The sequence below is a fragment of the Gossypium raimondii genome, chromosome 3 (genome assembly GCF_025698545.1).
Source record: "Gossypium raimondii isolate GPD5lz chromosome 3, ASM2569854v1, whole genome shotgun sequence".
In the NCBI taxonomy this organism is placed as follows: domain Eukaryota; kingdom Viridiplantae; phylum Streptophyta; class Magnoliopsida; order Malvales; family Malvaceae; genus Gossypium; species Gossypium raimondii.
In genome coordinates, this window is record NC_068567.1 from 19244156 (window position 1) to 19257820 (window position 13665).

Sequence of the window (13665 nt, forward strand, 5' to 3'; positions counted from 1 at the left end):
AAGCATCCAATTCAAGTCAAAATCATCATTTCAAACAACTATCCAAAGTGCCTAACCAAAATGCCACATTTGGCACCTCAATCAACAATTCAAAACTATCCAAATAATCATATTCAATCATGCCAATATACCTTCAACGATACCTCAAATCATCAACGACACATGTATATGTTTAACCATTCAACCATCTCATGTTTAAGTATCAAACTTATCAAAATATTTCCTAGACATAACCTAAACATATCATCCATCAAACCAAATCCAAACATCAACCAAACATAATACCTAGCATGATATTTTCTCAACCATTAGAACATTAGGCATATATCCTAAACAACCTATCAAAACATTAACCACAAAACCATTACACATAAATACATACACTTTAATACATAATATTAAGAAATACCATCAAGATACAAAATGATTATAATAACTAAAAGACTTCTTAGGTACATCCCAAGACCCAAAATAAGCACATCACCAACACTTAAGTCTGGGATTTTCACTGGATGCTGAGTCGATGATTTGATCACTAAGTACATAATCTGTGCACGGGAAAAAAATTTGTTCACTAAGCATACTTAGTGGTATTTCAATAATCTAAATATTTATATCTGATCTAAAGCATAATGATGCATAAGTTAACATAAATAATAAGGTTCAACATAGCAATTACTATATATCAATTCACTTACTCATTTTTTCAAAACCATCACATTTTACCAATGCAAGAACATGGCAATTTCATTTCATATATCAATTAATACATTCAAAGTTCATAATCAACTTTAACTCAAATGTTCGACCATCATGGTTTCAATTTTCTTTTTTAATTCCCTATTAAGATGACTTGGACTCGGATGGATACACTAATCCAACCAACACACCAAATTGGCACCCAGTGCCTAACGGATAAATCTGTAATAAAGAATTACACCCTGTGCTGGTCAGTAGAGACTGACAAATAAATGTGCCCATCACAGGTTGGTATAACCGACAAATGGGGTTCCCAGCACTCCCCGATACGTAATCATATAACCTTGAACTCTTCCTATCGTATAGATGTTAATGATACTCGACCCTACCCGAACAATTAATAAGTTGAAAATTTTCCCAATTCAATTGATAAATCAATTCTTCAATACATGACATGTCTCATTTCCATATCAAATCGAATTTAACATACTTGACGACTTTGTCTTTTCCTTTCTTTTTCGAGGAATTCTGGTCGACGTTAGCTACTGATTAAAACAAATATATTAAATTATCAATAGACAACCAAATTCGCATTCAATTGCTAAATTATGTAACTTTTGCATTTTATTTAATTTAGTCTCTAAAATCGGGATTAACATAACTTTTACATTTAGCCCCTAATTTAAATTTGAATTCACTAGAATCCTAATAGGGCTTCCTATTTTTCAATTATACCACAAATTTCTTGACTTGTCATTTTAGTTCCTATTCAAAAAATCATCAATTGGCTTTAAAATTTAGTCCTTTTTCAATTCTAAACTTAAAACCTATCAAGTTAACCCCTAAAACTTCAACTATCCAACAATGGCAACATCTTCAATCTTTAATAGTACTGAAAAATATGGCATAGGTTAGCTAGCTTAAGCTACCAAGATTCCAAAAACATAAAAATTGTAAGAAAATGACTAAATTGAATTAACCAAATTGAGCTTGAAAATTTTGAATAACCTAGCCGTGCCTTCTCCCTTTTCTTTCTATGCTTCGAAATTTTATAAATATAAAAAGGAAATGTGTTTTGTTTTTAGTTTCCACTACTTTGGTTTTAATTTATTTTTCTTACTTTATGATTTATTTTTATTTATTAATTTTATGAAATTTTCTTTTAGAAATTCATTCATTACGGTACACTTTTATTAAACCATTGGTTTAATTACATTATAATAAGTTCTAATTATAATTCCTTAATAATTCACACTTTTATCACTTACGTGATTTAGTCTATGTACGCTAATAAAACCCTAATTCAATAAAATTACCCAACCAAAACTCAATTCATTTCAATTATAACTCCATAAATATTTAATAAAAATATTTATGAGTCTCATTCGAAACCACTCTTTCCAACACCAAGAACTTGCGGATCACTGCAACATGTATAATTTCAATTAAGTTTATTGCTATAAATATCATAAAGGCACGAATTTAAAGAAAATTTTCTAAATAAATTATTTTCTAAACTGATTGTTCCAAAATAGATACAATACAACCTCAAAATCTTGAATGGTGAAACCACAAACTTCTTGACAATTCCATAACCTACGCATTTCAACAACCAACACTTAAGCTCGATGAGCACAATAAGTACACATGGATAAACCTACTTATCCTATTCATTATTTATCTTTAAGCCCCCATGGAAGTGATTATTACAAAGTTCGCTCATTCTAGTTTTTAGTGTTATTAGTGGGTTCATTTTTGTTACCAAAATGTAAGGGCTTAACTTACATGTTAATGGTGTATTAGTTGATCACATTATAAAGTTCAGACACATGGCTCTTATGTAGCACTCAAACTATATTTAGTCAAATGTATATCCTCATTTTTCCATAGTTCTCAACACGTTCACACAGAAATTCCACTTTTTATTAGAGTTTGCTTAACATAGTCTTGCATAAGTTTCTTCATCATATAGCTAAATGTTCATTGGTGTCATTTAGTATTTAAACATTATGCTTTTATTTCCTTCATTAGGAGTATGTAGTTTCAGAATTTTCGCTCCTTATATCATTCTCTTATGGCATTAATGCTTATAGAATAGTTTATAGTTTTTCCTTTATTGAGGAACATTTGATATATTGTCTTAATTCACTTAAGTTAATCCAATTATGCCACAAATGACCAGAACATGATATCACAACAAATTTATTATCATTATACTTATTTGTTCCATTTCTTTTTAACTTATTTAGCTTATATCCCTTAGTAAACTCTAGCAAAATGTGATTCAAATTTACGAGATCCATGCAAACACAACCAGAGAGCATGTAAGTGCTTAGACATAAGCCATCATATCACAACCCTTCAAAACACATCGAAAAGCACTTAAGTGTTAATCTTCCAAAACACACTAAAGAGTGCATAAGCATTGAGCCCAAAGACAATAAAGAGTACACATAAGTACAAGGCCTAAAGGAAACAAAACTCTAAGACCATGCATAACTGCATAGACTTAAGGCAATAAAGATTCAATCACATCACATATCCCAAACCAAATGTGCATCTAATCTCTATTGGCATGTCAATCATATCCTAACTACTTCACTAAGTTTACTAAGGCATCTTACAATTACAATTTGTAACACCTTATACCTGGTCTGGTCGACGAGCCCAAGTAATAGGATGTTACACCACCATCTCATCAACAAAAAAGCATAAATCATCTCATTTACATACAATTATTGTAAAAATTCCATTTGATAATTATAGAGATTCTAAGTCATGAATACCCTAAGCAACATTAAATTATGCTAAACATACATTAGACGAGCTTATAATAAGATTTAAACATGCTCTTAATTCATTTAACAAAGTTTCTAAAAAAATCACGTAGGTATCGGTACTGAATCAAATGTATTCATAATTCGCATAAATGGTATCGATACCACCCAAAAAATTGGTGCCAAATTAGCATTATGCCTCTCACCTAAAATCAAAACCAAGAAATTATCGATGCATTTCAATAAATATCGATTTTACTACCCTGATTATCGACACTCGTGATATGGTATCGATACCAAATTAAGTTACTAACTTCCTACACATTCAAAATATCAAGAAGGTATCAATTTTAAAACCCGAATCTTGATACCTCTGCTCTAAGCAACAAAAACACAGCATATTAAGGTATATAGTCTATTCAAACTTTATCAAATCAATATGCATCTATTACTTTATCAAAATTCGTTAAAACAACTATAATGGCAGTTCAAAACATTGTCAATGAGTCCAAACAAGCAATCAATATATCAAGCTTGATATCTATAAATCCTAAGAGCAATAAAGTTGCAACATCCCTAAACCAAGTCTAATAGTTTCGGGTATATTTTTGGGTTCCAAGTGTGAAACTAGGAATTTATAGAGTTTCTAATAATTTTAATCTACTATAGGAGGTTAATTTTATCTAAAATCGATTCAACAATAATCCAAAAAATTAAAAAAAATATTTTCAAAAAATTAATTTTAAATATTTTAAATAATTATTAGTGAAAATAATCAATTTGGGTTGAAAAAGAATTTTAAAATAATTTTATTGGGGGTAATTTGAGTAAAATTTAAATATTAATTAAATAGGATTGAATTGTAAAACGAGGGAAAATTTAGAGTATTTATATGAAAAATAAGCCTTAAAATTTGGAATTTTGGAGGGAAAGGTTAAATGGTAAAGTAAGGGAAATGTAGGAGTGGCCATTAGGCAAATTTCCCAATTTTTAAACTTCTGGTAGGTGGTTTCATTTTTAAAACTAATGTATCTAGCCCACTTTTCACACAAATTACATCAAATTGGAGAGATTTAAAATTCATTTTCTTTGCATGATTTTAAAGATCTATCATCAAAGAATAGATCCAATCAATTTCCATCTCAAAATACTCTTTCAATTCACCCAAAATTATTCTCAAAAGTAGTCAAAAATATTTTGAAATTTCTCAAGTTTCTTGAATCAAGATTTTCAATCAACGAATTTAGAGCGACTCAAAGGTAATATTCAATCCTAAACTTATTTTTATGATGATTAGAAACATTTTTACATGATTTGAGGGTAAATTAAAATATTTTATCAATGTTATATTTTTCCAAGAACACATGGTTCTTCAATGGTGGATCTTGAATTTTGAGAGGAAATCCACAAAATCAATGGATGTTTCAACTTAAAATCAATCTGTTAAAAGGTTTTTGATCTTATTTATCAAGATTAAACATGATTTGTAAGGTAATCTAAAATAATCTAAATTTCATCATCTTCATGAACCGATTTTTTAAAATTTTGTGAAATTGATTTAAAGATGATATTGATGCTTAGTATAAGTGTATTTGGTCTAGTATTGATGATTGAAAGTGTTTAGGAGGGCTAGAGAGATTGATTTTGTGAGGAATCGAGTCTTGATGTTACAAATCCGATAAGGTATCTTTGTGAGAGGATTTCAATTAGTATAGCTAATTAAAATTCGTGTTTATTATAGCATTAGAAAGGTGGTAATGTCTACTTTATCTCTGTTGAAGCTCTGAATCTTGAAGAGAACCGAGCTAACTGGAATTGAAGCTTGGATTTTCTTGGTTGATCACTTGTTTATGGTAGAACAAATTGTGTGATAAGTGTTTCAAAGATCGATTTGGTAAATTGACCCTCATTTGTGTTTAATTAGTAGCTTAATTGATGATTTCAATTGATTAACTATAGTTGAATGGCTGATTTTGCAAGATTGATATTATATGTACAAGAGTTGAATTTTTATTGAATAATGGTAAGTAAGCATTTAGGTGATTTTGTGAAATTTAATTAAGCTAATTATATTGATGATTAGAGCATGGTAACTGGAGTTTTTGATCATGATATATTGGTGTTACAATTGGTAATTGAGCATTGGAAAATCGAAAATGAAATGCTTAATTTAATTGGATGTTAAATGACTATGTTACATGTTACACATAAGCATTTTGCCACATTAAATTGAACACAATAATGACTGATTTATATGCAATGTTTGATTGAATATATAGGCAACATGCATTGTGGATCCATTGGATATAGTTGGTATGCCATAGGATTTGTGAGTACTCACCTTTATTTGTGACATTGTGAGCATATGGCTCTAGGTGGACTGATTTGTTTGGAGTAGATAAGAGAGTGTTGAGCATGAGTCTCCACTCATTGGGTTATTTGAGGCACTACAAGGGAGTGTGTGCTTCGGCCCGCTCAACTCGGTAGACTGTATTTGATATTTGTGGGAGTTCCTAGATCTATTTATATGATGTATGATCACTCGATTAAGCCATGAGAAATGTATGTCAATATATTTATATGTGATTTTTGTTATATCATTCGATGTTTGTAAACCATGAATAATTGATTCTTGATATTGATAAAGTATATGGAAATTATGGCTTATAATTGGTGATTGATTGGATGTGATTTAAGCATGATTTGGATTTTGATTTACTAGTCATTTTATTAACATTCACTGAACTTTTTAAAGCTCACACCTTCACAATTTGTGTAGATAATCGTGGGCTTGAGGGGCTGAGGAGCCGAACAAGAGAGTTCTAAGAGATTTAGGATTGGTAGAGACTTTATTACATGTTTTAGAGACTGTAATCAGGCATTGTGGAACTCTCGAGAATTAGTTTTATTTTGGTTGTAATTGGACTTTGGACTTTGGACATTTTATTTTGGATGGTTTTATAATAATTTTGAGGCATGTTTGAGTTTAATTATTGAATGATGTACGGTGTATTGTTTCTTGATAACACGGTTTATGAGGCATAAAACTCGTACTAACAATTGTTTAAATGAAGCTTCCATGGAGTGGTTTACTAGCGACTAAGGTACGTCACTTGTTTGATTTATTCGATGTTTGTTATGCATGAAATTGATTACCTACTTCTATATAATTTAGGCTTGATTGATGTCAATAAACTCAATCGAAGGTGTATGTATATGTATGTTAATTAATCGTAGTTAAATTAGGTTTAATTGGCTATTAAAATATGCAAAATTGGATTTTAAAATGAGTTTTTCGTTAAAAAAATAGATGCAGTAGTTTGCATAAGGGCGTGTGGGTAAGTCACACGGGCATATGGAGATTGGAGCTATATTTCCACACGGGCGTGTATGATCGGTCTAAAGTTTTTCACGACGCTAACACGGTTGTTTAATGACACACAGTCCGAGGGACATGGCCATGTGGGTTTTGGGGAGGTTTAAATTTTTGTCTCTTTAAATGGTATTCTAATTTGTTCAAGTTACAATTTAGTAACTAATAATAAAACTTGAATTAAACATAGTAAGTGAACTCAAATTAAGCTGAAATTTTTAGGCTTGCATAATTTGACAAAAACAAAGTCGGTAAACACTTAGATCTAAAATTAGGTTAGTTTTATCATAGGTGGTAAAATGATGAAAATGCCCTTAGGTTAAATTACCTAGGAAAAGTTTAAAATTGGCTCACAATTTGCTTCTGCATTATTAAATAACTAATAATTAGATAAGATTGAGGTGTTATAAGGTCGGTGAGGTGTTATAAGGTCGGGGTCTGTCTTGGGTAGTCGTTAGCTAGAGACTCATTTAGGTGGCTAATGTAATGCTTCGAATTCAGGTTGGTTCTTCCCGGTCGAGTTTGGAGTCTTACAAAAGTCATGTAAACATCCAAAACATCATGAAATCAATCAGCTAAAAGTCTACCACATTGTCTTATTCCCACAGTTCAAAGAATAATAATATCACTTACACAAAAACTAAAGCCTAACTTGGATCACTTCCTTGGTATCTCTGCACCGCTCACACTGCAAATGTTAAATATCTGCAATGGTTTGAAAAGATTATGTGAGCTTAAACAAGCTTAGTGAATATCGGAATAACCACAAAGCATACACAAAATCAAAGGTTAAGCAAGAGCATATTACCACACATTCACAACTATATTTTAATCGAGTCAAAATTACGTGTTCATGCTCATTAATTCATAAAACTAGCATATACTCTCACATACAATTACCCTCAACTCATATATATATTTAATTCATTTTACAATAATTCCTCAAAACAAAACAACATATTCATGTTTTAGTAGCTCACAAGTCTAGTTTATATATTCACATGCAACACACAACATTTTCATGTATTAATCAGTCAAAGATAGTTTGGCAACTTGGAAATATGAAACATAAAAGTGTGCTCTATCACCACACATTGGATACATGGATCTTCATCACACCAATGACTCTAACATATCTCATAAGTTTAGGATTTAGCTAACACTCTCCAGCATACCAACATATCTTGGTCAATAGAGCTTAGCTCACATTCTTTTATCTCTCCAAACTATCCCAAGGCCTCAATGCCCAAATAAAAAATGTAAGGGTGAGTACTCACAATCCTATGGCATGCCAACTATATCCAAAAATTTCAAGAGATCACAAGGCCAAAATATCCACAATTACACAATTTTAATTACTGATTTAATGCACAACATCTCTATTCATATTCATCAATTTACATTACAAACTTGTACACAATGCATGATTAAGGAATTCATATTTAATTGCACTTTAAGTGCCACAATAATGCTCATTGAGTCATCATTTATCAGACCTCACATGTGTGTATTAAAATCAGTACATCATATATCTTATACAAGTATTCTCACATATTACCTATCATGATCATATCACATTCCACAATTCAACACATATGTACTTACCGAAATCCTGCTCACTTTCATTGCATATTCACACTATTAACACATAATTGTCACTGTCATTTGGCATGTATATCATGCCTACAACATAACACAATTCACAATAGTCATCACATACAACTCATGTAACAATATCGCATCATAATACTCAATCCACAATTATTCACATAATCACACATTTTTTCATAATAAATCAAGGGGAATAGAAAGCTTACACTTGAAAATTAGGATAGCGATGTAGGCTATTCCTAAGCTCCCAATTAACACTATGAAACGTGTCTACTAGCAGTGATTCCAAGCATTTACAGTTCACACTTTCACCTAGTTGCTGAAACCTCAAACTAGTTTTTCCTTGCTCATCGAAGGTCGTAACGACTCCAAAGCTTCACACATAATAATGACAGAATATACACAATCAACTAACAACCATAAAACACCTTAAACAAGCAAAAATACAGGTTTAAGTCTAGTTTCTCTTGGAATAGAAATTCTCAAATAACAAATTTGAAACTCAAATATCTTAATCTTTACTCATTTTCATTGCCTATAACCAATTCCAATCATCTAATTAAACATCTAAGAACAATTCCTAACCTTCAAAATACACAAAATTACTCAAATTCATGGTTCTAAATTTTCGACGTAAAATAGACATTTTTCATGAAAACCCAATAAAACTTTAAAATCTCTTAACAAAACTTTAGGGAAAGTTTAGAAACCTTATAATCATGTCAAAACAAGATGAAAAACACTTTGAAACATCTTTTTATGCAAAATCCATAATTTCACCATTAACGACCCAATTTTTACTTTTATTCAAATATTTCGATTCAATGGATAAAACTCAATTTAAAAGGTTAGATATCATTAAAACCAATAGGAAAATGAAATTATTACCTTAGTTGACGAAGAATCGAGTGTTTTCTCAAAAATTTGAAAAACCCAAAAGTTAAGGAATAGATAAATCTATGTTGTTTTTCGTGGTTATTATGGAGTTCTAAAGAGGTTTAATGTTATTAGGACGAAAGAAATCAAAGGAATGAATGTTGGGAATCAAAATTAAATGAATGGGGTTTGGGAAGACAATGGATGGCAAAACAAAAAAGAATGGGAAGAACTAATGTGGGTTTTGTAAAGATAAATGAGGGAAATTTGGTATTTTTAAAGCTTTGGTAAAATTGCTTTAAAACTACTCCCAAATTAAAACCTTTTAAAAATAGTCCTTATTTTACAATTGAAGGTCTTTTCAACATTATTTTCAAAAATTGATTTAATTTTTCAAAATCTATGATCGAAAATAATTCCGGGTTCCCACAATTCAAAATTTTTTTAACCTGCTCCAAGCCAAAATTTTCACTTTACCCTCAAAACTTCTAGATCCAATTTCGAGGTGTGACACAATTAAATTATAATAATTATGACTATTTGCATAATCATGATTCAGTTAGAGATAGATTCAAAGTTCATACTATTCAAGTATATTAGACAATATTTTGTTTAATTTCACATATTGGCAAACTGATTTCCACACAAATATACCCAAATCCATATATTATTAATTGAGGCCTTATATACATGATCATTTTTCATAGCAAATTTCAAAAAAGGGGGTCATTATGACCTCATGTACATAGCCATACTTATTTTATTATACATATAAATATCACCACATTTCAAGTTCTATTTTTGAACATGGTAATTATATTAACATATTCATCATTTAATTGGTCATGGTGACACATTAGCACATTTTTCACGTTAATATCACATTTCATAAATTTTCACATTTACCCCATCATATTTTTTAATCATTCCTTGGCAACCAAAATTTTTATGGCACAATATTAGTTAGTGTGGCACATATAACGGAGGCTTACCAAACCATAATTTTTAAAACACTAGATTATAATACTTTTAGACCATGAAACTCACATATATTTATTTCATAATCGAATTCACATTTATTACACCATTTTCAACAATTTCCTAAACATATTAGTATAGGAGAGTATGAGTATTTAAGGGTATTTACCTCTTGGATGCACATATACTCAAAACCGAGCTTCCAACAATTGAATTCATCCTCATACAAGCTTGAAATTTCATTTATCATCATTTCCTCATTTTTCCATATACAAAAATATAAAAAAAAAGCATAATAAGCTTTCCAAGTTTCTCATAACAACCAACTCAACTATCAAGCTAGGAGAGATGGAAAACATTATTACCAACCTTATTAAGCTTTCTCTCATTAGCTTCAACTTTTTGTCTTGAGAAATCATGAAAGCCTTGCTGAAAATAGAGACATTGAAGGTGGATTTTGAATCAAACCACCATACGGTATTTTCTTTAAGTATCTTGTAGGATACTGTTGTTCCAGCTACATTTCTCTTTTCGCTCTACTAGTAATTTAATTGGAGCTTGAACCCGAGTTTCGATGAGGTTGAATCTACTTTTTTTTGTTCTACCTTCCTTATTTATTTTATCTAATTCTTATCTAATTTGAAAAAAAAAACTAAAAAAAGGGGGGGCAATAGAGTAGTCACAGATATTTGATTGCATCTCGATCTAATCTTTTTTGCCCCGTCCCGCGGCAATAACTAGAATTAAAAAAAGGGAATGTTAACGCATCCGGGAAGAAACTATTGATCTCTATCAATAAACCCGCTAAAGAACCGAACCAGAGAGTACATAATATCGGTGCTACAGAAAGATATGTTTTTAGATCTCGCATTTAAAATCTTCCTTCTTTATCGTATTACATTATGGTAATACATATATAATCGCATGTATGTGTGGTTAAAGACCACTTGGATTTTTCTATTTATACCCGGAATTCCTAATTCAAAATTCAAATTTAAATGTACAATGATTTGATAGATAAGATTTTCCCTTTCTTAAAACATCAAAACAAAATAGGTCCCTTTCCTTTGAGAATTCCCGCTAAAATATTCATTTATTATTCATTATATGGTTGTTATATGATATGAGACCAAAAGAGGAAATGGAAAGATCCGTTTTGTATATCAATAGATGAAATAAGGGTGTGGAAAGCAAGACAAGGATTCTCTACAATGACATTGTAGGCCAATTGAAAGGGACGAAGGCAGACTTGGTAGCGTTTGTTTTGGGTACAAAATGTCATGGGTTCAAATCTGTCATCCCTACCTATTACTTCTCCTTTGAGCAAGAACGAGGAGTCGTTTTAGATTGATTAAAATTAAGCATACATAATCTATCATTTTCTCAAATTATATATGATATATGATAGTATAGTTGTATGCGATGTATTGGGGTTATAAAATAAAAGAATCCTCTTTTTTACGTCTTATTTATTATGATAAGAAAGCGCTCTTAGTTCATTTCGGTTGAACGTGGGTCTCCAAAATCAATGTCCTAGGTTCAAAACCTACGAGCGTGATTCCGCTCTTGTTAGGTCAAAATTACACCAAAGCGAAAAAATATTGAAGCAATAGTTCAAATTTGACCTCCTTGGATTAAATTATTAAATTAAAATTATTAAATAAATTGAAATTCAAAAATTAAAGAATTAAAGGGTCATCAAAAAAGGTATGTTAATTAATCAAAGGTCCAACTGATCACCACATCGTATTGTAAATATCTTTATTACGAATAATCCAAACCAAAGTAATAGGAATTAGACCTAAAATGATTCCAAATAGAAAAACTTCAATCATTTCAATTTATTTGAAAGGAGAAAAGAAAGGTAATATTTATGCCTAAATATTAATTTCTATTGCCCATGAATATTAATACCTAATAATTGATAATTAACACGGTAAGGAGCTATAGAATATATGGAATAGATGAAAGCTTTTTTATGAATTGTTCATTCATTGAATTAATTTTCAAATAAGTCGTATCTTACTCAAACCAATAAATAAAGCTGGCGTTATAGTTAAAGCCTCTAGTAAAAAACCGAAATAACTAGTTATGAAAATAAATCATACTACTTCTGTTCCTGGAGTTTCCACGCTTGAAAAAGAAAATCTGGGGCGTATTTCTCAAATCATCAGTCCGGTACTGGATGTAGCCTTTCCCCCAGGCAAAATGCCTAATATTTACAATGCCCTAGTAGTTAAGGGTCAAGATATCGCCGGTCAACAAATTAATGCAACTTGTGAGGTACAGAATTATTAGGAAATAATCAAGTTAGAGTTGTAGCTATGAGTGCTACAGATGATCTAATGAGAGGAATAGAAGTGATTGACACGAGAGCTGCTCTAAGTGTTCCAGTCGGTTGAGCGACCCTAGGATGAATTTTTAACGTGCTTGGGGAGCCCATTGACAATTTAGGTCCTGTAGATACTTGCACAACATCCCCTAATCATAAATCCACGCTCGCTTTTATACAATTAGATACAAAATTATCTATTTTTGAAACAGGAATTAAAGTAGTCGATCTTTTAGCTCCTTATCACTGTGGAGGAAAAATCAGACTATTTGGGGGGCTGGGGTAGGTAAAACAGTACTCATTATGGAATTGATCAACAACATTGCCAAAGTTCATAGGGGCGTATCTGTATTTGGCGGAGTAGGTGAACGGACTCGTGAAGGAAATGATCTTTACATGGAAATGAAAGAATCTGGAGTAATTAATGAACAAAATCTTACGAAATCAAAAGTGGCTTTAGTTTACGGTCAGATGAATGAACCGTCAGGAGCTCGTATGAGAGTTGGATTGACTGCCCTAACTATGGTGGAACATTTCTGAGATGCTAATGAACAAGACATACTTCTATTTATGGACAATATCTTCCGTTTTGTCCAAGCGGGATCCGAAGTATCTGCCTTATTGGGTTACTATACCTGTTGTCATAGCATTATAAAGAGTATTGTTACTTTTGTTCCCATCGGGATAAATCTGGCCCCTTCCCCTGTTGCCACCTACGTATATGGGATATTTTAAGAAATGAACCTCCTTATTACTAGCAGGGTCTTGGGAAAGAATAGGAAAAGTGATTTCACTATATTTTTTACCAAGAACAGGACCTATCACAAGAATATTTTTCTTAGTGGGGCGGTAGTTCTGAAAAGACAGATTGTCTATCTTTTCTTTCATCTCGGCGAAATATGATCAGTGGGGCTAACTCAAACCCTCTGCTAAAATAAGAACAAGACCCACATTCAAAGCCCCTTTCTTACCATTAGCAAGAACTTGTTTCAATTGCATATCATAAGGAATTCTAACAA

At 31.2% G+C, this 13665-nt stretch overlaps 1 pseudogene; it reads left to right on the plus strand.

Moving 5' to 3' along the window:
• Nucleotides 1-12405: 12405 nt before the first annotated feature.
• LOC128039921 (ATP synthase subunit beta, chloroplastic-like) lies at nt 12406-13381 on the plus strand (annotated as a pseudogene).
• Nucleotides 13382-13665: the final 284 nt, after the last annotated feature.